Source organism: Erinaceus europaeus, chromosome 4 (assembly GCF_950295315.1).
Source record: "Erinaceus europaeus chromosome 4, mEriEur2.1, whole genome shotgun sequence".
NCBI classification, from domain to species: Eukaryota; Metazoa; Chordata; class Mammalia; order Eulipotyphla; family Erinaceidae; genus Erinaceus; species Erinaceus europaeus.
The window spans coordinates 82,367,941-82,391,591 of record NC_080165.1 but is presented as its reverse complement, the minus strand read 5'-3'; the positions used below and the strand labels follow the sequence as shown (position 1 = coordinate 82,391,591).

General features: G+C 39.9%; 1 non-coding gene across 1 annotated transcript; it reads left to right on the top strand.

Moving 5' to 3' along the window:
- The first annotated feature begins 1,705 nt into the window (after positions 1–1,705).
- LOC132538495 (small nucleolar RNA SNORA70) lies at positions 1,706–1,839 on the top strand. Its single transcript, XR_009549851.1, has one exon. It is a non-coding gene; the product is annotated as a small nucleolar RNA SNORA70 (small nucleolar RNA).
- Positions 1,840–23,651: the final 21,812 nt, after the last annotated feature.

The following is a 23,651-nucleotide window of genomic DNA, read 5'->3' as shown; positions in this document are numbered from 1 at the left end:
TATTCAGTGTTTCTGTTTCTTTTTTAAAAATTTCCAGTAGCTTTTCTTGTAAAGAAAAAGCTTTACTTCCTTAATTAGATTCACCACATGGTATCTTATCTTTCTTAATTTAACTGTAAATGGAATTTAATATTTCATTTTCCTTTCTTCTGACTCCTTATTTGTACACAGAAATAGATTTGTGTGTATTTATTTTGTATCCCACCACTTTACTGAACTGATTTTATTATTTCCAGTAGTTTTTTGGTGGAACTTTTGGGGTTCAATAGGTATATTATGAGGTCATCAGCAAAGAATATTTGATTTCCTTCTTTCCAATGTCTGTCTTTGGTATATCTTCCTTTTTTAATATTTAATTTGTTCATATGTTTTGGATAGGAACAGAGAGAAATTAGGAGGTAAGGTGAAGAGCTAGAGATACCTGCAGTGCTGCTTCACCACTTATGAAGTTTCCCCTCTGCAGGTGGGGATCAGAGGCTTTTGAACCCATGTTTTTGCACACTGTAACGTATGTGTTTTAACAGGCTCACCACTACTTGGTCCCAGTATCTCTTTCTGAGCAACACATATTTTAATAAAGTTTAAGCCTGTTCAACCCTGAATAACCCTGAAAATAAGACTTTAATCTGTTAGTTAGGCAAGTTTCTAAACCTGTCACTAAATTCTGTGAAATTACCTATCCAAAAGGTCTGCATAAGTAAAGGTTTCATTGCACAAGTTGATACCAGTACTATTCTTTGCCAAGAACTCTGGTTAATATAAAGGATTCCATTGTTTCAACAGATTGACCTAACAACTTAGAAGATTTTCTTTATATTAATTCAGTTGAAGATATGGATAAAATCAAATAACTATTTTAAGATAGAAGAACATCAACATAGTATTTAAGGACTCTAAGGTTTGATAGATCTGGGATTGAATTTTGGCTCTGTAAGCCCTGAGATCTTAGTAAGTCAATTAAGCTTCTCTGTGATTCAATTTCTCTATTTGTAAGATGGAGAAAATAGTACTGTGAATGCATCAGAGACTGCTGGCTGACTTTCAGCTCTTCCTTAAGCAAGTAAATCTTAATTTTTTAGCTAGACACACAACTAGATTAAAAAAATAAAAAGCCTTGTCTTCTGGGTTGGGAAAATAGTTCAGCTTACTAAAGCACCAGCTTATGCCTGAGACCTCAGATATCCCAAGTTTAAAACCCAGGACCACTGTCAGCAGTGTCTCTGGTCCTCCACTCCCCACCCCCCATGCCCACCATAGACACTCTTCATTCTCTCTGCCTCACTCAAAATAATTAATGAATTAATTAATCTCTTTTAAAACTTAGTGTAGTCATCTGCTTAAGTCCAGAAACATATATGGAAGTGGTATTTATTGTTCCTAGAGAATATCTTTTTAAAAAAATATGTGACCTCCTCACACTTCCTCCATCCTACAGCTACAGTATGGATGTGATGGCAGGAGCTCTAACATCCTATTAACCTGAAAAGAACCCTTAGGAATTTAAACTGCATATATAACACAGAAAGAAATGATTCATAATAGCACTATTTGTAATAGCCCTGCCTTCCCAGATCCATGCCCCACTAGGGAAAGAGAGAGACATGGCACCAAATGCAAGGACCAGTGTAAGGATCCCAGTTCAAGCCCCCAGCTCCCCACCTGCAGGGGGGTCGCATCACAGGTAGTGAAGCAGAAAAAAAAAAGACTGCCTCTAATTTAGCTGGCCCTGATGCCCTCATCTTGGCATCTGGTCTGCAGTGGCTACAAACAGCAGCCTCCTGGATAGTGTGTGCGGCCTATTGCTTGTACAGGCTGCCCAAAGGGACTCTGGTGACAGCCCTTCCTGCTCTATATCCTTGCTCTGTATTTTATGCTGACTCCCTGCTGTCCCTAAACCTAGGCTCCAGACAGGGATGTTGGGTGCCTTTGGAAAGCCCCAGGACACCGTGGCCAGGGACCACATCCTCCAGGTCATCAGGTCCATCCACACCAAGCTGCAGAACAAGGAGCATGTGATCAAGGCTCTGTGAAGGACTGAGTTCAAGTTCCCTGGATGCCAGAAGATTCACATTCCCAAGAAGTGAGGCTTCACCAAGTTTAACGCAGATGAATTTGAAGAAATAGTAGCTGAAAAGTGCCTCATCCCAGATGGCTGTAGAGTCAAATACAGACCCTGACCAAGGTCTTTCTGGATAAGTGGTGGGGCCCTGCACTCCTGAAATCCTCAGAGATGTCCCTTAGTCAGTTACAACAAATCAAGATCCTGCTTTAAAATAAGTAAAAAGAAAAGAAAATATAAAAAAATTAAAGAAAATTTTTTTTTAATTACAGAAAGAAAGAAATGAGGGAGGAAAAAGAAATGAGGAAAACATTTTTGTCATCAAGGATGGGATTGAAACGAATCATACTAAGAAATATAAGAGCAAATACTGTATGACCTTTTTCTTAAGTGGGACTTAAAAAACAAAAGGAGAAGAGGGTAAATAGCATAATGGTTATGCAAAGAAACTCTCCTGCCTGAGGCTCCAAAGTCCCAGGTTCAATCCCCCTCACCATCATAAGCCAGAGCTGAACAGTGCTCTGGTTAAAAATAAGAATAACTAGGAATACCAAAGGAGACCACCTGAGACCAAAACAAGACAGGACTAGAACAAATCACCCAACAAATCACCAGTGAGTGCAAACACGTGTGGCTGGTGGACAGAGAGGAGCCTAGGGAGACATTAAGTGGATGGTAACAGTCTGGCAATTTATCAGTTGAGACACCTCCTCCAGTCTGCTCCACCAACAAGGGGACAGCTGAAGGGAGAAGAGGCCTCCCCTGAGACTCACCAAATACAACACTGAGTCTCCATTGCTACTGCCCTCAGAATCTGGAGTAGCGGCAGGGAGGCCCTGTGCAAACACCAGGGGACAGAGAACTAACCAGGAAACTCAGGAGAAGACCTATACCTCAGTGGCATAGCGATGGGGCTGTGAAAGTCTCTTTGCACAACTACTGGATTATCTCTGCCACACCCTGCTTTATCTCTTGGTCAGGAGTGAGGGATTAAGCTAAGAAGCCTACTTACAGCTTCAAAGCCCTCAACTCCAATAGCCTACAGGGAAGAAAAAGACAAAAGAGGCTTTTAAGCCACTGAGCTCAAAATCAGGATTAAAATACTACTGAAACAACTGTTAACTTTCACACTGTGAACCCTTTAACTTTTAAGTCAATCCAGGCAATAGTGATCAGAAATTTGAAAAGTACTGAGAGAGGGACCTCATAACATACTATATAAAATGGTTTAACCAACAAGAAGAAATATTGGAGAAATGAACCAGGACAAGAGTCCAGCTAAAAGCCCTCCAGAGGGTGAAGCACTAAATAATGAGGTCAACATCCAAACACTAGTTAAGGAAATAATCACAGGAGTGAGTAAAGAGTTTGAAAGAATTGTCATCAGAAATGCAGAAACAACAAATGAGACTCTAGAAAAAAACACTAATTATCTCAAGGTTATTAGAGAGCTAAAAGCTGAAATAGCTGAGCTAAGAACACAACAGCTGAACAATCTAAAACAGTATCAGATAACAAAATAGATAAACTCCAGTAAACAGTAGAGGGGGGAGAGAATAGAAACAATGATGCTGAAGACAGAATTAGAAAGATTTAGGATGAGTTAGACACAACTAAAGAAGAAGTAAGTGATCTCAAAAAGAGATTAAGAGATACTGAAAACAACAACAGAGACCTATGGGATGACTTCAAAAGAAACAATATACGCATTATTGGCTTACCAGAGGAAGAAAGAGAGGGAAAGGAAGAAAGCCTTCTTCGGGCCATAATAGCTGAAAACTTCTCTAGTCCAGACAACATCAAAGACATAAAGGTTCAAGAATCCCAGAGGGTCCCAAACAGAATTAACCCAGACTTAAAGACACCAAGACACCAAAGACATTTAGAATGGAAAGAAATAAGGATAAAGATATCCTAAAGGCTGCAAGAGAAAAACAGAGTCACCTACAGAGGAAAACCCATAAGATTAGCAGATGACTTCTCCACACAAACACTACAGGCCAGAAGAGAATGGCAAGATACCTATTGAGTGCTCAATGAGAAAGGTTTTCAACCAAGAATACTATATCCTGCTAGACTGTCATTCAGACTAGATAGAGGCATAAAAACCTTCTCAGACAAGCAACAGTTGAAGGAATAAACTATCACCAAGCCTGCCCTTAAAGAAGTTTTGAAAGGTCTCCTATAAACAGTCAGACCATCATAAATAGGACATATACTAGAACACTCTAAGACTCTACAAAAATGGCGTTAAAATATCTTCAATCTTTGCTATCAGAATTCACCTATTAAAAGACACAGAGTATGAAGATGGATCAGAAAACACAACCCAACAATATTCTGTCTACAGGAAACCCACCTAACTCAGCAAGACAAACAAAGACTCAAAGTGAAAGGATGGAAAGCTATCATACAGGCCAATGGCCCACAAAAAAAAAGGCAGGAACAGCTATTCTCATATCTGACATGATAGACATTAAAATAGATAAGACTTAAAAAGATAGGAATGGACACTACTTAATGCTCAAGGGTCAGTCAATCAAGAGGACTTAACAATTATTAACATCTACGCACCCAATGAGAAGCCATCTAAATACATCAAACGGCTACTGAAAGAGCTACAGCAATATATTAACAGCAACACAGTCATAGTAGGGTACTTCAACACCCCACTCTCTCAATTTGACAGGTCATCCAGGCAGAAAATCAATAAAGACATGAGGGAGGTAAATGAGGAGAAAGATAAACTAGAACTATTGGACATTTTCAGAGTCATTCATGCCAAGAAACTGGAATACACATTTTACTCAAGTCCACATGGGTCATTCTCAAGGATAGACCATATGAAAGGCCAGAAAGACAGCATCATCAAATTCCAGAGCATTGAAATCATCCCAAGCATCTTCTCAGACCACAGTGGAATGAAACTAACTCTTAACAATCACAAAAGATTAGTAATAGTACCAAAATGTGGAAGCTCAACATTACACTCCTTAACAAGTACTGGATCAATGAGGAAATAAAGTAAGAAATCAAAATTTTTTGAGAGTTCAATGAAAATGAATTCACAAGCTATCAAAATATGTGGGACACAGATAAGGCAGTACTGCAAATAAAGACAACAATGAAATATCACTTCACTCCTGTGAGAATTTCATACATCAGAAAAGGTAACAGCAGCAAATGCTGGAGAGGCTGTAGGGTCAAAGGAACCCTCCTACACTGCTGGTGGGAATGTAAATTGGTCCAACCTCTGTGGAGAACAGTCTGGAGAACTCTCCAAAGGCTACCCTATGATCCTGCAATTCTTCTCCTGGGGTTATATCCTAAGGAACCCAACACACCCATTTAAAAAGATCTATGTACACAGATGTTCTTGGCAGCACAATTTGTAATAGCCAAAACCTGGAAGCAACCCAGGTGTCCAACAACAGATGAGTGGCTAAGCAAGTTGTGGTATATATACACAATGGAATACTACTCAGCTGTAAAAAATGGTGACTTCACCGTTTTCAGCCGATCTTGGATGGACCTTGAAAAATTCATGTTAAGTGAAATCAGTCAGAAACAGAAGGATGAATATAGGATGATCTCACTCTCAGGCAGGATTTGAAAAACAAGATCAGAAAAGAAAACACAAGTAGAACCTGAACTGGAATAGGCATATTGCGCCAAAGTAAAAGACTCTGGGGTGGGTGAGTGGGAAGAATACAGATCCAAGAAGGATGACAGAGGAACTAGTGGGGGTTGTAATATTATATGGAAAACTGGGAAATGTTTTGCATGTACAAACTATTGTATTTACTGTCAAATGTAAAACATTAATTCCCCATAAAGAAATTAAAAAAAAAAATGGTGCTCAAACAGGCTTGCCCAGAGTCCTCAAATAGGAGCTGAACTGATGGCAGAGTGATAATCTATCTGCTGTTGTTCAAAGTGAAAGTGAGCAGCTTGGGTTTGGCTCAGGGGCAGAGCAAGACTTAAATGTACTACAAATGATACCCTTGTGGGTTCTCTCTCTCTCTCTCTCTCTCTCTCTCTGTGTGTGTGTGTGTTTCCCTTCTTCCCTCCCTCCCTCCATCTCATATTATTCCAATAAAGAAAACTGGAAATGAATAATAATAATAATAATTTTAAAAGGAAAACACAAGGTAAAGCAGACTAGTTGGGATCGGGCTGTAGCACAGCAGGTTAAGCGCACATGGTGGGAAGCTCAAGGATCCTAGTTCAAGCTTCTGGCTCCCCACCAGCAGGGCAGTCGCTTCATGAGCGGAGAAGCAGGTCTGCAGGTGTCTGTCTTTCTCTCTCCCTCTCTGTCTCCCCTCCTCTCTCGATTTATCGCTGTCCTATCCAACAACAGCAATAAAACAATAATAACAATAATAATAACAACAACAGAGTAACAAAATGGGAAAAATAGCTTCCAAGAAGAGTAGATTCGTAGTGCAGGCACCGAGCCCCAGCTGGAGGCAAAAAAATTAAATTAAATTAAATAAATAAAACTTAGACTAGTTGTGGTTTATTGCAGCATATAAAAGGACTCTAGCATTTTTTGTTTGTTTGTTTGGTTGGTTGGTTGGCTGGTGCTTGGTTGGTTTTGTTCTTGGTTTTTCACCAGAGCATATCTGGCTTACGGTGGTGCTAGTTATTGAACCTGGAGCTCTGGAGTCTCAGACCTAAAAGTCTTTTACAGAATCATTATACTATCTCCCCAGCACCCAAGTGTGGATGACTCTAGCCTCTGACACAGGAACAATAAATGATTATTTAAGACTCTTACTTGGACTTAAGAGGCCCAGTATGGCTCACATTCACTTATTTCCCTAAAAATAGATGGTCAGTAATGAGACCCCACTACACTGTACCCTGTCTTTTATTAGTTATCAAGATCAAATCAAAGGAATTTTTTTAATTTATTTTTATTTTTTTATAATTTATTTCTTTATTGGGGAATCAATGTTTTACATTCAACAGTAAATATAATAGTTTGTACATGCATAACATTCCCCAGATTCCCATTTAACAATACATCCCCCACTGTCATTCATCATTTTTCATGGACCTGTATTCTCCCCACCCACCCACCCCAGAGTCTTTTACTTTGGTGCAATATGCCAATTCTATTTCAGGTTCGACTTGTGTTTTCTTTTCTAATCTTGTTTTTCAACTTCGGCCTGAGAGTGAGATCATCCCATATTCATCCTTCTGTTTCTGACTGATTTCACTCAACATGATTTTTTCAAGGTCCATCCAAGATCGGCTGAAAATGGTGAAGTCACCATTTTTTACAACTGAGTAGTATTCCATTGTGTATATATACCACAACTTGCTTAGCCACTCATCTGTTGTTGGACACCTGGGTTGATCCCAGGTTTTGGCTATTACATATTGTGCTGCCAAGAACATATGTGTACACAGATCTTTTTGGATGGATGTGTTGGATTCCTTAGGATATATCCCCAGGAGAGGAATTGCAGGGTCATAGGGTAGGTCCATTTCTAGCCTTCTGAGAGTTCTCCAGACTGTTCTCCACAGAGGTTGGACCAATTGACATTCCCACCAGCAGTGTAGGAGGGTTCCTTTGATCCCATACCCTCTCCAGCATTTGCTGCTGTTACCTTTTCTGATGTATGACATTCTCACAGGGAGTGAAGTGATATCTCATTGTTGTCTTGATTTGCATTTCTCTGACAATCAGAGACTTGGAGCATTTTTTCATGTGTTTCTCGGCCTTTTGGATCTCTTCTGTGGTGAATATTCTGTCCATGTCTTCCCCCCATTTTTGGATGGGGTTATTTGTTGTCTTGTTGTTGAGTCTGGCAAGCTCTTTATATATGTTGGTTATTAAACTCTTATCTGATGTATGGCATGTAAAGATCTTCTCCCATTCTGTGAGGGGTCTCTTGGTTTGGGTAGTGGTTTCTTTTGCTGTGAAGAAGCTTTTTAATTTGATGTAGTCCCATAGGTTTATACTTGCCTTAGTCTTCTTTGTAATTGGATTCATTTCATTGAAAATGTCTTTAAAATTTATGCGGAAAAAAGTTCTGCCAATATTTTCCTCTAAGTATTTGATAGTTTGTGGTCTAACATCCAAGTCCTTGATCCACTTGGAATTTACTTTTGTATTTGGTGAAATACAGTGATTCAGTTTCATTCTTCTGCATGTTTCAACCCACTGTTTCCAACACCATTTGTTGAAGAGACTCTGCTTTCCCCATGTAATAGTCTGGGCCCCTTTGTCAAAGATTAGATGTCCATAGGTGTGGGGCCTCATTTCTGGGCTCTCAATTCTGTTCCACTGGTCAGTGTGTCTGTTCATGTTCCAGTACCAAGCAGTTTTGATGACAATGGCCCTATAATACAGTTTGAGATCTGGGAGTGTGATGCCTCCAGTTCTGTTCTTTTTTCTCAAGATTGTTTTGGCAATTCTAGGTCTTTTCTGGTTCCAGATAAACATTTGTAGCATTTGTTCTATTCTCCTAAAAAATGTGCTTGGGATCTTGATGGGGATAGCATTAAATTTGTAGATGGCTCTAGGTAATATATTCATTTTGATGGTGTTAATTCTTCCAACCCATGAACATGGAATATCTTTCCACTTCTTTGTGTCTTTTTCAATTTCTTTGAGTAGTGACTCATAATTTTCAGTATACAAGTCTTTCACTTCTTTGGTTAGGTTTACTCCTAGATATTTTATTGTTTTTGTTGCTATAGAAAAAGGAATTGATTTCTGGATTTCAATTTCTTCTAGCTTAGTGTTTGCATAGAGGAATGCCACTGACTTTGAATGTTAATTTTATAGCCTGACACCTTATTGTACTGCCTGATGATTTCCAAAAGCTTCTTGCTGGATTCCTTAGGTTTTTCCATGTATACTATCATATCATCTGCAAATAAGGAGAGTTTGACTTCTTCTCTTCCAATCTGTATGCCTTTAATTCCTTGCACCTGCCTGATTGCTATGGCAAGAACTTCCAACACTATGTTGAATAGTAATGGTGATAGTGGGCAGCCCTGTCTGATCTGAGTGGAAATGCTTCCAGTTTTTCACCATTGAGTATGATGTTGGCTGTAGGTTTGCTATATATAGACTCCACTATCTTCAGGAATTTTCCATCTATTCCCATTTTTTGTAGTGTTTTGATCATAAAGGGATGTTGTATTTTGTCAAAGGCTTTCTCTGCATCTATTGATATGACCATGTGGTTTTTGGTCTTGCTTTTGTTGATGTGGTGGATCACATTGATTGATTTATGTATATTAAACCAACCTTGCATGCCTGGAATAAACCCTACTTGGTCATGATGAACAATCTTTTTTATATACTGCTGTATCCGGTTGGCTAGAATTTTGTTCAATATTTTCACATCTATGTTCATCAGAGATATTGGTTTGTAGTTTTCTTTTTTGGTTGTGTCCTTGTCTGCTTTTGGTATCCGGGTGATGTTGGCTTCATAGAAGCTGGCAGGGAGTATTCCAGTGTCTTCTTCTTCTTCTATCATTTGCCCTTCTTCCGTAGCCAGTCAACAGCGTCAGGTTGAGCCTGATGTAAAGTTTCGAGACCTCCTTTGAATCTGGAGAGGTGGCAGTCGTTGACTATGTGGGTCATAGTCTGTCTGTAGCCGCAGGGGCAGTTTGGGTCGTCTCTGGCTCCCCAGTGATGGAACATAGCGGCGCACCGGCCATGGCCTGTTTGATAGCGATTGAGGAGGGCCCAATCATAATGTGCTAGGTCAAAGCCGGGTTGATGCTTGCAGGGTTCTGTGATGAGGTGTTTGTTCTTTACCTCAGCTGACTGCCAACTCTGTTTCCAAGAGTCTGGAACAGAGAAGTTCAGTGTAGGCGTAGGAGACCAGATTGGATGACGAGACGTTAAGCATTGGACAGGGTGGGCGAAGATATCCGCGTATATTGGCACGTCCGGTCAAACGTAGATGTGGGAAATGAACTTAGATGATGCCGCATCCCAACGAATATCTGGCGGGGCGATGTTGCTAAGAACTGGCAGCCATGGAACCGGGGTGGAATGGATGGTTCCAGAAATTATCCTCATGGAGGAATATAATTTGGAATCGACCAAGTGGACATGGGGGGTATGGAACCATACTGGGGCACAGTATTCTGCAGTGGAATAGCATAATGCCAGAGATGATGATCGTAGTGAGGAAGCGCTCGCGTCCCATGAGGAGCTGGCCAGTCTTGCAATGATGTTATTCCTCGTGCCCACCTTTGCTGCAGTTTTTATAAGATGTTCGTGAAATGACAGGGTGTGATCAAGAGTAACGCCAAGATAGACTGGCTGAGCTTCATGCCGGATTCTCATATCGTCAAGCTGTACATTAAGCTCACGTGAGGCCGAGGCATGGTGTAGATGGAAACCAGGGTTTACAGTGGTGGAAGTTAACAGTTTTTTCAATCCCTGAGTTGGAGCTCAGTGGTTTAAAAGCCTTTTTTTTTTTCTTCCCTGTATGCTATGGGAGCCTGAGGGCTTTTAAACTATCAATAGGCTTCTTAGCTTAATCACTGACTCCTGACCAAGAGATAAAGCAGGGTGTGGCAGAGATAATGCAGTAGTCATGCAAAGAGACTTTCACAGCCCCTCAGCTATGCCACCGAGGTATATGTCTTCTCCTGAGTTTCCCCGGTTAGATCTCTGTCCCCTGGTGTCCCTCCCTGCCACTGCTCCAGATTCTGAGGGTAGTATCAGTGGAGACTCAGAGTTGCACTTGGTGAGTCTCTGGGGAGTCCTCTCCTCCCTTAAGCTGTCCCCTTATTGGTGGAGTAGACTGGAGGTGGTGTCTCAACTGATAAACTGTTGAACTGTTAGCAGTCACTTAATCTCTCCTTAGGCTCCTCTCCGTCACCAACACATGTTGTACTCACCGGGATTTACTGGTCATTCTAGTCCTGTCTTGTTTCGGTCCGGGTGGTCTCCTTTGGTATTCCTAGTTGATCCTGGAGAGGAGAGGAGAGGAGAGGAGAGGAGAGGAGAGGAGAGGAGAGGAGAGGAGAGGAGAGGAGAGGAGGGGAGAGAAAGCGATCTGCTGCTCATAGCTCCGCCTCTGGAAGTCAAATCTCAAAGGAATTTTAAGACAGTTCACGTTAGCAAAACAGTTTGATGAGAATGCAGGATGAAATCTCCAAAGGGTGGTGCCACTGATAAGAATTATTTTTATTATTATCATTATTATTAAAATATTGTATTTATTAACTAATGAGAAAGATAGGGGGCCAGTTGGTGGTGCACCTGGTTGAACACACATTACAATGCTCAAGGACCCAAGTTCAAGACCCTATTCCCCACCTGCAGGGGGAAAGCTTTACAAGTGGTAAAGCAGAGCTGTAGTTGTCTCTCTGTCTCTCTATCTCCCCCAACCCTCTCAATTTCTAACGGTCTCTATCCAGTAAATAAAGACAATTTTTAAAAATCAAATAAAAAGGAGAAAAAGAATCATATATCACTCTGGTATATTACTCTGGTAAAATGAACTCAGGTTCTCATGAACATGGACCACTGTGCCATTTCCCAGACCACCATCAAAGGTCTTTTCTAAGCAGTAATCTTAAATGTATCTCAGAAAACTTTATGGCTGCAATGGCCAGCAAATTATGCACCCCCTTAATGATGATTGTCTTCTTGATTGCTTAAACCAAGGTGAAAAAAGACATTTCACTGGATATATTTATATATGTCCCTTCGTTCACATCAGCACCAATGGTGGTAACCAGGTGCCTGAAGATTTGGCACCATTGACACCTGTTCATGTTTGAGAAGTTACAGCTCTTTGCTATCCATGCAGAATAATTAGGATATGGGTTTATACAAGCCTGTTGCAAGAAAAAGCCTGGCATGCTGAAATATTTCATTGACACTCTCCCACTCCCAAGTACTCTAAAGAGGGTAAGGAAAAAGTTTGAAAGGGAGAAAGACCAAGATAGTTTAGAATGAGTGGGGTAGTATAATATTTATGCAAACAGATTCTCATGACTAAGACTCTAAAGTCCCAGGTTCAATACTCCATAGTAGCTGAGCAATGCTCTGGTTAAAAAAAATCAGGGGAGTCGGGGGGTAGTGCAACGGGTTAAACGCATGTGGTGAGAAGCACAGGGTAGTGCAACAGGTTAAATCCATGTGGTGAGAAATGCAGAGTAAGGATCCCAGTTCGAGCCCCCGGCTTCCCACCTGCAGGGGAGTAGCTTCACAAAAAACTGTTTAAAAAAAATCGGATCTCTTAGATAGTGTGTTGACCCAGATTCAATCCCAACCCCCCACTACATCGAAGAAAGTTACAAAGTTCCCTTTCTCTCTCTCTCTCTCTCTCTCTCTCTCTCTCTCCCTCTCTCTCTCTCTCTCTCTCCCCTTCTGTCTCTCTTTATCTTTAAAAAAAGGAGGGGCAGGCAGTGATGCACCTGGTTAAGTACACACATTACAGTACAAAAGACCCAGGTTCAAGCCCCTGGTCCACACCTACAGGAGGATATTTTACAAAGGGCGAAGCAGGGCTGCAGGTGTCTCTCTGTCTCTTTCCTTCTCTATATCCTCCTCCTCTCCCAATTTCTCTCTGTTTCTATTCAATAATAAGTAAATAAATTTTTAAGAAAGCACTGTGGTAAAGTAGGTCTGCAAGTGTTTATCTTTCTCTCTCCTTCTCTGTCTTCCCTTCCTCTCTCGTTTTCTCTCTGTCCTACACAACAACAATGACAGCAATAACAACAACAATGACAAACAACAAGGGCAACAAAAGGGGAAAAATAGCCTCCAGGAGCAGTGGATTTGCATGGAGCCCCAGTGATAACCCTGGAGGCAAAAAGAAAAAAAAGGAAAAAAGAAAGAAAGAAAGAAACCACTTAATTAGACCATGTGCTATCTACATGAATAATCATTTCCTTCCTTTTCTTTTTCTTCTTTTTACTTTCCTTCCTTTCTTCCAACTATAGCACTGCTCAGCTCTGATTAAACCTGAAACTTGAGAATCTCAGGAATGAAAGTCTTTTTGCATAATCACTATATTATCTCCCATACCCATAGACATTTTTAAAACTGAGCAATAAAAACTTTTCAAAATGACACATAATTTTATTGTCATATAGAAAATAGTATTTAACATGTTATAATAAACAAAGGAACATTATTTTTTAAAATTTCTCAATTTTGTTTTTTCAGACAAATTCAGTAGCATCAGGAAGAGGTAGCCACCCTTTTGCATTGAAATGTACAAAAGTAGCTAATTACATAAAAACAGAAGAAAAGGCATAACCACCTCCTATAAAAGAATAAATGACAAATTACTAAATGCCTTAACTATATTTTACAAGTATCAACACTAAACACAAAAATTATTTATTCCCTAAAGAAATATACTCTAGAAATAAATGACATATATTTTAGAAACTTCCCCTTGACCTATATAAACTGCAAAATAAACAGATGATCCTGTTCCTCACTCCCTCTCTACAACTATCTACACAATGCTCACTCCCTTTCTGCCTATACCTGGCCTTTAGCTTCCTTTCATAGTATTTGTATGCAGAATGTATTATAAATAAGCTTCAAGCTAGTTTTCAGCAAATAGGTAAACCTAAAAGTTACTTATGTATTTTATGTTGCAGTGAGGTACAGACTGTTAGACCAAAGAGAATATTGTAATAAGATATATGATACAGTTTTAGATGAAATAATTGATGGTCAATAAAACTGATTTGTTCAAAGGTACACTGTCCTTTACTTAGTGATAGGGCACAGACTAAGACTCAAGTTATTTGATTCACTCTCCAAAGCTCTTTCCCACAGGCTCCCTTGGATCATATTTAAAAGTATTATATCATATCACATGGATAGAACTTATTGTTATATCCTAGTAGTTAAGTCTTTGTCTTCCATATTGAACTCTTAAATGCCCTTGTACCAACTCAACTTTTCTGACTTTATGAGATTTTCCATCACCATTCTCCAAAGTACTTCAAGAACAACACTAAAGATTATTTCTGATTGCACCCAAGTAAGACTCTGGGGTGGGTGGGTGGGGAGAATACAGGTCCATGAAGGATGATAAATGACATAATGGGGTTGTATTGTTAAATGGGAAACTGGGGAATGTTATGCAAGTACAAACTATTGTATTTACTGTTGAATGTAAAATATTAATTCCCCAATAAGGAAATAAATTTAAAAAAAAAAGATTATTTCTGGACCAGGAAGATGTACGGTGATTACACATAGGACTTGAATGTCTGGGGTCCCAAGTCTGATTCCTGGCACCATATAATGGTGGGTAATGGTGGGTAAGTGTGCTGTCTTGCCACGTACATGGCCCATGTTCAAGCCCAGCCCCTGCCACATTTGAGGACACTTTAGGGCTGTGGTCTCTTTTACTCTCTCTCTCCCTCTCTGTATAAATAAATAAATAAATAAATAAATAAACAAACAAACAAACAAACTCAAGTCAGGAGAGACATCTTAATGGTTATACAAAAAAATTTCATGCCTGAGGCTCCAAAGCCCCAGGTTCAAGCCCCTGCACCACACCACTATAAGCCAGAGATGAGCAATGTACTGATTCAGCATATTTTAATTACCATGGAAAAGGGTTCAGACATGATTTCCTTTATAAGACACTCTTTAGGAATCATCATAAAACAACCATAAAATATTTCACCATTTATTATGTGCTTTCTCAAGGATTCTACACAATGTAATGGATTTTTTTAATATGCTTTATTTTTTAATTAGTGAGAGATACAGAGAGGTAAGATCACTACTCAGCTCTGGTTTATGGTGATGCTGGATTGAACTTGGGTCCTGAGAGCCTCAAGCATGAAAGCCTTTTTCAGTACTATTTGGCTATCTCCCCAGCCCCACAATATAATATTTATAAATAAAATTCTGCACCAATTTACAATGAATCTCTCAAAGCAGAGCCAAGACACCTAATCTGCCTAAATACGCCTAATTCTGCATCTCAAATTTTAGGTGTTTTCCTGCTCCTAAGTTATGTTGTCATCCCCAAGCTTCTAAGATACAATTATGTAAACAGTATTATAAAATTAGATATAGAAATGGTTGAATTTTACCAAAAGTTTTGTTTGCTTGTTTTGTTTATCAGAGTATCGTTCAGCTCTGGGTTTTGGTGGTGCTGGGAATTGAGGCTGGAATTTTTGGTGTCTCAGGCATGATACCAAAATACTTTTACTGGATTTTATGACGAAAAAAGAGTCCTAACGAAATGAAAAATCCACAGGCAAAAGACTGAAGGAGGAGAGAAAACCACTGCAAGTGGTGGACTCTTCCACATACCAGTACCCCAAATGGAAACCTTGGAGACTCAGTAGCAGATCCACTCTCACCCTGTGATTCAGTCCACACCTGCGTCAACTCTGTAACCAATCAGCTTGCACTGAGCCCATGCAGAAAAAGATAAAAGGTTAGGTGCTGAAGTAGAAAGTTGTTCAGGCCTGATAGGAATCAACTTGAAAGCAGCTAACAAGAAATAAATGTAAACTCCCTGTCTTTTACGAAGCTTCGGTCTCATACTTTGGTTACACTGGCAAGCTAAAATATGGATTTTTCTATAAAACTGGATGACATATTAATAATGTGCATTTATGTGTAAAAACTATTTCACATTAAAAAACAGTACCACAGATGGTATACTGCTCTAAAATGAGATCAACTTGTCCTTTTATTATAGCTGTCAAGCACTTTAAGTTACCTTAAAAAAGGTTTCAAGTACCCCCACACCTATGAATCTTTGATAAGGGGGCCCAAAGTATTAAATGGAAGAAGGAGGCTCTCTTCAATAAATGATTCTGGGAAAACTGGGTTATAACATGCATAAGAATGAAATTGAACCACCTTATCTCACCAGAAACAAAAATCAACTCCAAATGGATCAAAGACCTGGATGTCAGACCAGAAACTATCAAATACTTAGAGGAAAACATTGTTGAAACACTTTCCCACCTAAACCTCAAGGACATCTTTGATGAAACAAACCCAATTACAAGGAAGACTAAAGCAGAAACAAGCCAATGGGACTACATCAAATTGAAAAGCTTCTGCACAGCCAAAGAAACTATCCCACAAATAAAGAGACCCCTCACAGAATGGGAGAAGATCTTCACATGCCAAACATCAGACAAGAGACTAATGACCAAAATATACAGAGAACTCAGCAAACTTAGCACCAAAAAAGCAAATGACCCCATGCAAAAATGGGCAGAGGATATGAACAAGACATTCACTTCAGAGGAGATCAAAAAACTGTTCCAGGTAGCTGATTGTCAGAGAGATGCAAATAAAGACAACATTGAGATACCACCTCACTCCTGTGAGAATGGCATACATCAAAAAGGACAGCAGCAACAAATGTTGGAGAGGCTGTGGGGACAGAGGAACCCTTCTACACTGCTGGTGGGAATGTAAATTGATCCAGAGCAGTCTGGAGAACTCTCACAAGGCTAGACATGGACCTTCCATATGACCCAGTAATTCCTCTCCTGGGGTTATACCCCAAGGATTCCATAATGCCCAACCAAATAGATGTGTGTACATCTATGTTCATAGAAGCACAATTCATAATAGCTAAAACCTGGAAGGAACCCAGGTGCCCAACAGCAGATGAGTGGCTGAGAAAGCTGTGGTACATATACACAATGGAATACGATGCAGCTATTAAGAACAATGAGCCCACCTTATCTGACCCATCTTGGACAGAGCTAGAAGGAATTATGTTAAGTCAGCTAAGTCAGAAAGATAAAGATGAGTATGGGATGTCTCCACTTATCAACAGAAGTTGAAAAAGAAGAACATAAAGGGAAACTAAAAGCATGATCTGATTAAATCAAGAGCAGGGCACCAATGTAAAAACCCTGTGGTGAAGGGGAGGGTGGCCATTGGGCTTCCCAGCACAGCGGGGGGTAGGGGGCGGGGGTGGGTGGTGGGGATGGGAAACAGTCTTTTGGTGGTGGAAGTGGTGTTTATGTACAATCCTATTGAAGTGTAAACATATAAACCACTATTTTATTAATATGAAAGGGGAAAAATGATCATATGTCTAGAACTTCTTAAAACACAGACTCAGTTGAATCTTTTTAATACATAGGCTGTCTTTGATATGTTGTCTCTCCCAAAAGCCTAGATCAGGGAGAACAGAAGCAACTGGTAGCAGAGCTATATATACAAGATGCTGGATATTATACCCCAAACCCTATCAAAGGGACTTTCCAAAGTTAACCCTATCACCAAATAATGTAATGATAACAATAACTATCCATTGTTTTCTTGAACCCTAAGACAACAGGAACCTCACATTTCCACTATAGAGCCTACATTTCCCCCAGTCCTGGAACCTTAGGGTGGAGCCCACTTTTCTGCATGCTGCTCTCAATTCAAATCAAATAATATTGCATCAGCTGATCGCAACCTAATCAACACAATGAGTGCCACCCTAGCATGCTTCACTTCAGACTGTGACCAGAAACTTCAGGTGTGGAATGACAACCCTTCAACTTCATCACTCAGGTGAGACCTTTCCTAATTCCATTCCAGGTGTTCCACTCCCCAGTAAAGTCCCCAAACCTAGATATAGTCCAGGTCCCCTGAGATAGAGCATAGGTTCACCTGTGCCCATAAACTAGGGGAAAAATATATACCTGAAAGCAGAAGTACACAAGAGCATGCAGGGAATACCCCCCCCCAACACTTCATCTGCATTATTCCAGTCTTTAGGTCCATAATTGTTCAACAATTTGTTTGGCTTTGTATGTTGACTCTCTTTTCAGCCACCAGGTTCTGGATGCCAGCAAGATGCTGACCAGACTTCCCTGGACAGACAAGCCCATCAATGTGTACTGGAGCTCCACTTCCTCAGAGACCCACCCTACTAGGGAAAGAGAGAGGCAGACTGGGAGTATGGATCGACCAGTCAACGCCCATGTTCAGCGGGTAGCAATTACAGAAGCCAGACCTTCCACCCTCTGCAACCCACAATGACTCTCTCTGGATCCATACTCCCAGAGAAATAGAGAATGGGCAGGCTATCAGGGGAGGGGATGGGATATGGAGATCGGGTTATGGGAATTATGCAGAATTGTACCACTCTTATTCTATGGTTTTGTTAATGTCTCCTTTCTTAAATTAAAAAAAAAGGTTTCAAGTAATATAGCAAGTATAATTATTATATAGATTTATGTATCTGACCTGTATTGAAAAAGCCAAAGCGGGAGTCGGATGGTAGTGGAACGGGTTAAGTGCAGGTGGCAAAGCACAAGGACCGGTGTAAGGATCCCGGTTGGAGAGCCCCAGCTCCTCACCTGCAAGGGAGTCCCTTCACAGGAGGTGAAGCAGGTCTGCAGGTGTCTATCTTTCTCTCCCCGCTCTGTCTTCCTTTCCTTTCTCCATGTCTCTCTGTCCTATCCAACAATGATGACATCAATAATTACAACAAGGGAAACAAAAGGGAATAAGTTAATAAAGAAAAATTATTTTAAAAAAAAAGAAGAAAATAAGAAATTCAAGGCGTTTTTGTCTCTCATTCCTTTCTCTTTTTTTTTTTTTTTCCCAGAGTACTTATCAGTTCTGGCTGATGGTGTGTGGGGGATTGAACCTGGGTCTTTGGAGCTTCAGGCATAACAGTCTTTACATAACCATTATAATATCTATTCCTCACCTCTTTCTCATTCCTTTTGTCTCACAATATAGATTTTTTTCCCCAAAACCAAAGCTTTACCACTCCAGACTGACTTTTTTTCAGGTAAAATAAATAAATAAATATAGATAAATAAATAAATATATAAGTAAGAGACAGAGAGGGGAGGAAAAATACCTCAAATGTAGAGGAGAATAGGCTTGATCTTGGTCTTGCACATGGCAAAGTAAGCATACTGTCCATGAGAGCTATTTTACCAGACCACTATAACTTTAATTTTTATATTAAATGTTTATACTAAAGAAACTACCACCATATAAGCCTGTGCTCTAACAAAGAGCTACTTTTTGGTCTACTTTTCTTTGTATTAAAACATAGAAGGAATGGGGCTGGGCGGTAGCCCAGCAGGTTAAGCGCACATGGTGCAAAGCGCAAGGGTCAGCGTAAGGATTCCAGTTTGAGCCCCCAGCTCCCTACTGGCAGGGGGTCATCTCACAAGCAGTGAAGCAGGTCTTCAGGTGTCTGTCTTTCTCTCCTTCTCTCTGTCTTCCTTCCCCTCCTCTCTCAATTTCTGTCTTTCTTATCCAACAGCAGCCATAACAATAACCAGGGCAACAAAATGGGGAAAATGGCCTCTAGGAGCAGTGGATTCGTAGTGCAGGCACTGAGCCCCAGATACAACTGGTGACAAAATAAATAAATAATTTTTAAAAATAGAAGGAATCATGGGAGAATACCAAAGGAAGCAAAATTGGGTATTATAATGGACAGAAAGTTTAAACTGCAGGCTTTTTGTTTGTTTGTTTGCAGATATTACAAAGTGTTTTTCATAATAGCATTCCTTATAGTGGAAAAATTAAGGAAGCTAAATTAGTTCATAAGTATAATTATTTGTTTCAGAGGACTAAATTAGCATATTTAAGCATTTCTCAATCTCTTGTTCTAACTTGATTCAAGGATTTATCTTAGAAAAACTAGAGCAGTATTTCTGGAAATGTGATCTAAAGATCCTCAAATCCTCAAAATTTGGGGCTCCTTTTCAGAAGTAAAGAATTCTCTACCACTCTAAAACTACTTAATCAGAGTTTTAGATGTGAATTTTAGGATTTAAATTCCAAATAAACTACCATATTGATTTGTATATGTGATACAGTTATTAATCTCTCAAGATCTAACTTATTCTTCTGTATTCTATGATGCTGAAGTTGGGTCTTTGTAAGCATGTTTCTTCTTTACCATCTACCCCCCATATTAAGTTCTGAGGCAGGGAACTGCAGAGGAAGAATGGAAAATAGGAGGCAAGGGCCAGGAGTAGATAGCATACGATTATGCAGAAAAAACTCTTATAGCTGAGGCTCCTCTGAGGTCCCAGGTTCAATCCCCTTGTACCACAATAAACCAAAGCTAAGCAGTGCTTGGGGGAAAAGAAAGAGGAGGAGGAGGAGGGAATGGGGGGAGGAAAGGAAGGTAGGTAGGAAGGAAGGAAGGAAGGAAGGAAGGAAGGGAAGAAGGAAGGAAGGAAGGAAGGAAGGAAGGAAGGAAGGAAGGAAGGAAGGAAGGAAGGAAGGAAGGAAGGAAGGAAGAGAGGGAGGGAGGGAGGGAGGGAGGAAGGAAGGATGGATGGGGATGGATGGAAGGAAGGGAAAAAGAGGCAGTAGATGGACCATGCATGTTCTTTCCAATGTGCTTGTTGTTCCTGTCAGTTATTCACTGAAGCACTTCTGATTGTTTCCAGCACCTGGCTCCACTTTCTACAGTTTTCCATCTCCCAGAACCAGGTGCTACCTCAAGAAACACGCATCTTCAGAAGCCGGACTTCTAACTCCACTGGACTCCTCTGAGCTCTTGAGGCACCAACAGCTTCCTCACCTCAGAAATATGGATTAAACTTCAAAAGTTCCTCCTCCAAGCTCCTTGATTACAACACACTAACCTTTTCCCCTTGTTTCTCTCAGGCCTAAAGCTGTCAACTACTTCCTGCAGTTACTCTCTGTGTTTGGTTTGACTCTTTTTGCACTTTCAGTCTTCCAAAACCTATGTAACAACTCTATATATAATTTCTCCCTTAAAAAAAAAAAATCAGTGTGGGGGCAGGGGTAGATAGCATAGTGGTTATGCAAAGAGACTTTCATGCCTGAGGTTCCAAGGTCCCAGGTTCAGTCCCCCACAAAACCATAAGCCAGAGCTGAGCTGGTTAAAATAAATAAATAATAAATCAGTATGGTGTCTGTCTTTCCATCTAGGGCCCTGTCAGTTATAAGTGTTGACATTTGAGGTCTAGTAACTTGGACAATTAAGGAGACAGCATATCCCTTAGTCAGAAGGTTTCACATTTGTTTTTTTTCTACCAGAACACTATTCAATTTTGGCTTATAGTGATATTAAGGATTAAGCATGAGGGAGTCGGGCTGTAGCGCAGCGGGTTAAGCGCAGGTGGCGCAAAGCACAAGGACCGGCATAAGGATCCCGGTTCAAACCCCGGCTCCCCACCTGCAGGGGAGTCGCTTCACAGGTGGTGAAGCAGGTCTGCAGGTGTCTATCTTTCTCTCCTCCTCTCTGTCTTCCCCTCCTCTCTCCATTTCTCTCTGTCCTATCCAACAACAACAACAACAATAATAACAACAACAATAATAACAACAACAATAAAACAACAAGGGCAACAAAAGGGAATAAATAAATAAAATAAATATTTAAAAAAAATTTTAAAAAAAGGATTAAGCATGGGACCTTTGGTGTCTCAGGTTTGAAAGGTTTTTTTATAACCATTATGCTATCACCCTAGTCTCAGAAGTACTCTTGATTATCAATCTTTTTTTTTTTCCACACACAGCTCAGCTCTGGTTTATGGTGGTGCAGGGGATGGAACCCGGAATTTTGAAGAATCAACTATGAGAGTCTCTTTGCATAATTATCATGCTATCTGGGGGAGATAGCACCCTGCCCGAGAAAGAAAGGCTTTTAAAGTGTTTGTGTTCCAGATAAAAAGATAAAGTAGAAATTCTGTTATAAAAAATTATTATGTACTCTTTCATAAATTCCAAAGTAATCTAATTCTATAACCAGTATTGACCCACTTAAAGTCTTTGTACATACCATAGTTTTTCTTATTAGATATTTTTATTCTTCTTACCAATGTCTATTAGAAGCATTATGTGCATTATCAGTAAAGGTCAATTTAGGACACCATATTTCTTCATTTCAGCCAACTTTACTCAGATGCTTCTTTGACCATGACTAATTGTTTTCCCTCCTCACACTTTATATGTGGATTCTGTCTCAGGAAGATCCTGGCACCTGTGAATTATCACTAAGTAAACTAATACCTAAGAAACAGTGCATGTTATTGGTACTCAACACCAAGAGAATGTTTCCGTCTCCTTTCCTCTATGTTAAACCTTTCCCAAGATTATTATGTTTTATTTTTTATCTTTATTATCGGATAGAGACCGTCAGAAATCAAGAGGGAAGGGGAAGATAGACAGGGAGAGAGACAGAGAGACACCTTCAGCCCTGCTTCATCACTCATGAAGTTTCCCCCTACAGGTGGAGACTGGGGGCTTGAACCTCGGTCCTTCCTTGTGCACTGTATAACACATGTGCTCAACCAGGTGCACTACCACCCAGTCCCGATGATTATGTTTTAAGTCAGCACAGAAATTCCTTTAAATACACATTTTTACCCCTGCCCATTCTTCTTTGCCCCATCTTACTTCCCCTTTTCCTAAGAATCCATGTCTTACATTTCTACCTCTCTCTTACTTCTGCATGGAAAAATGCATGCAGTTCAGTAACTTAGTAGGGATTTTTTTGTAATTTAGTATTTTCACTATTGAAGAAATACAATATTTTGCCATCTAAAAAGTTTATGTAAGTTGGTTTTCACCATTATTTAGGTACAATTATAGGACTATGAGCAAGCAATATTTTCCTTCCTGACCTAAAAAAAAAAAAAAAAAAAGCAAAGAAAAGAAAAAGAAACGAGTATCATGAAGATTAACTGTTGCTAGAGACAGGACATAGTAAAAACAGTACAGATTCCTGAAAAAATAAGCAGATAAATACAGCATCAGTCCAAACAAACTGACAGGAAGAAGTCAAAAGTTAACTTTGCAATGTGATATAATGGTGAAATGCAATCATTAAAACAGTCATGAAGCTAATTTAACTTAAGACTTTTTCTCATCCACAGGAAGCAGCAGATTATCCCAAGGTGAAGAAAAGGCATAGGTTTGTAAGTTTGTAAAAGGAGAACTGTGGGACACAGACAAAACTAGTCTGCAAAAAAGACACAAAGGCTAAATACTGAATTTATATAGTGTTACTGGAAGGTGCCCACAACAGGTTTGCCTGCTTTTTTTATTACCAAATTAGAGTCTAAATGGTGGTCCAAGAAAATGTTCCAAGTTCTCTTGAACACTCAGGCACACAAACACAAATTATCCCCTTATTAAGCTACTATAGGTTGACTGTTGCACAACCCCAAGGCATGGCATTCATATAAATGATGTGTAAGAGACATCTGAATTTGCGCAAGGATCTGGGTTCAAGTCCCCAGTCCCAACCTGCAGAGGGAAAGCTTCATGAGTGGTGAGGCAGGACTGCAGGTGTCTCTCAGTCTCTCTCCCTCTCTAGCTCCCTATTTCTTTCTATTTCTGGCTGTCTCTATCCAATAAAAATAAAGATAATAAAAAAACATTTAAAAATATGTTTTATTTAATGTATTTTAATGGGAGAGAGATACAGAGAGAAAGACCAGAGCACTACTCAACTCAGCACCACAATAAGCTAGAGTTGCGCAAATTCAGGTGTCTCTTACTCAGCCTGGGACCTCAGAGCCTCAGACATGAAAATCTCTTTGCATAACCATTATGCTGTCTCCCCAGCCCACATCTCTCCTTTTCTCTATCTATTTGAATGGAAAAGTCTACCCAAGATTGGTGAAATTA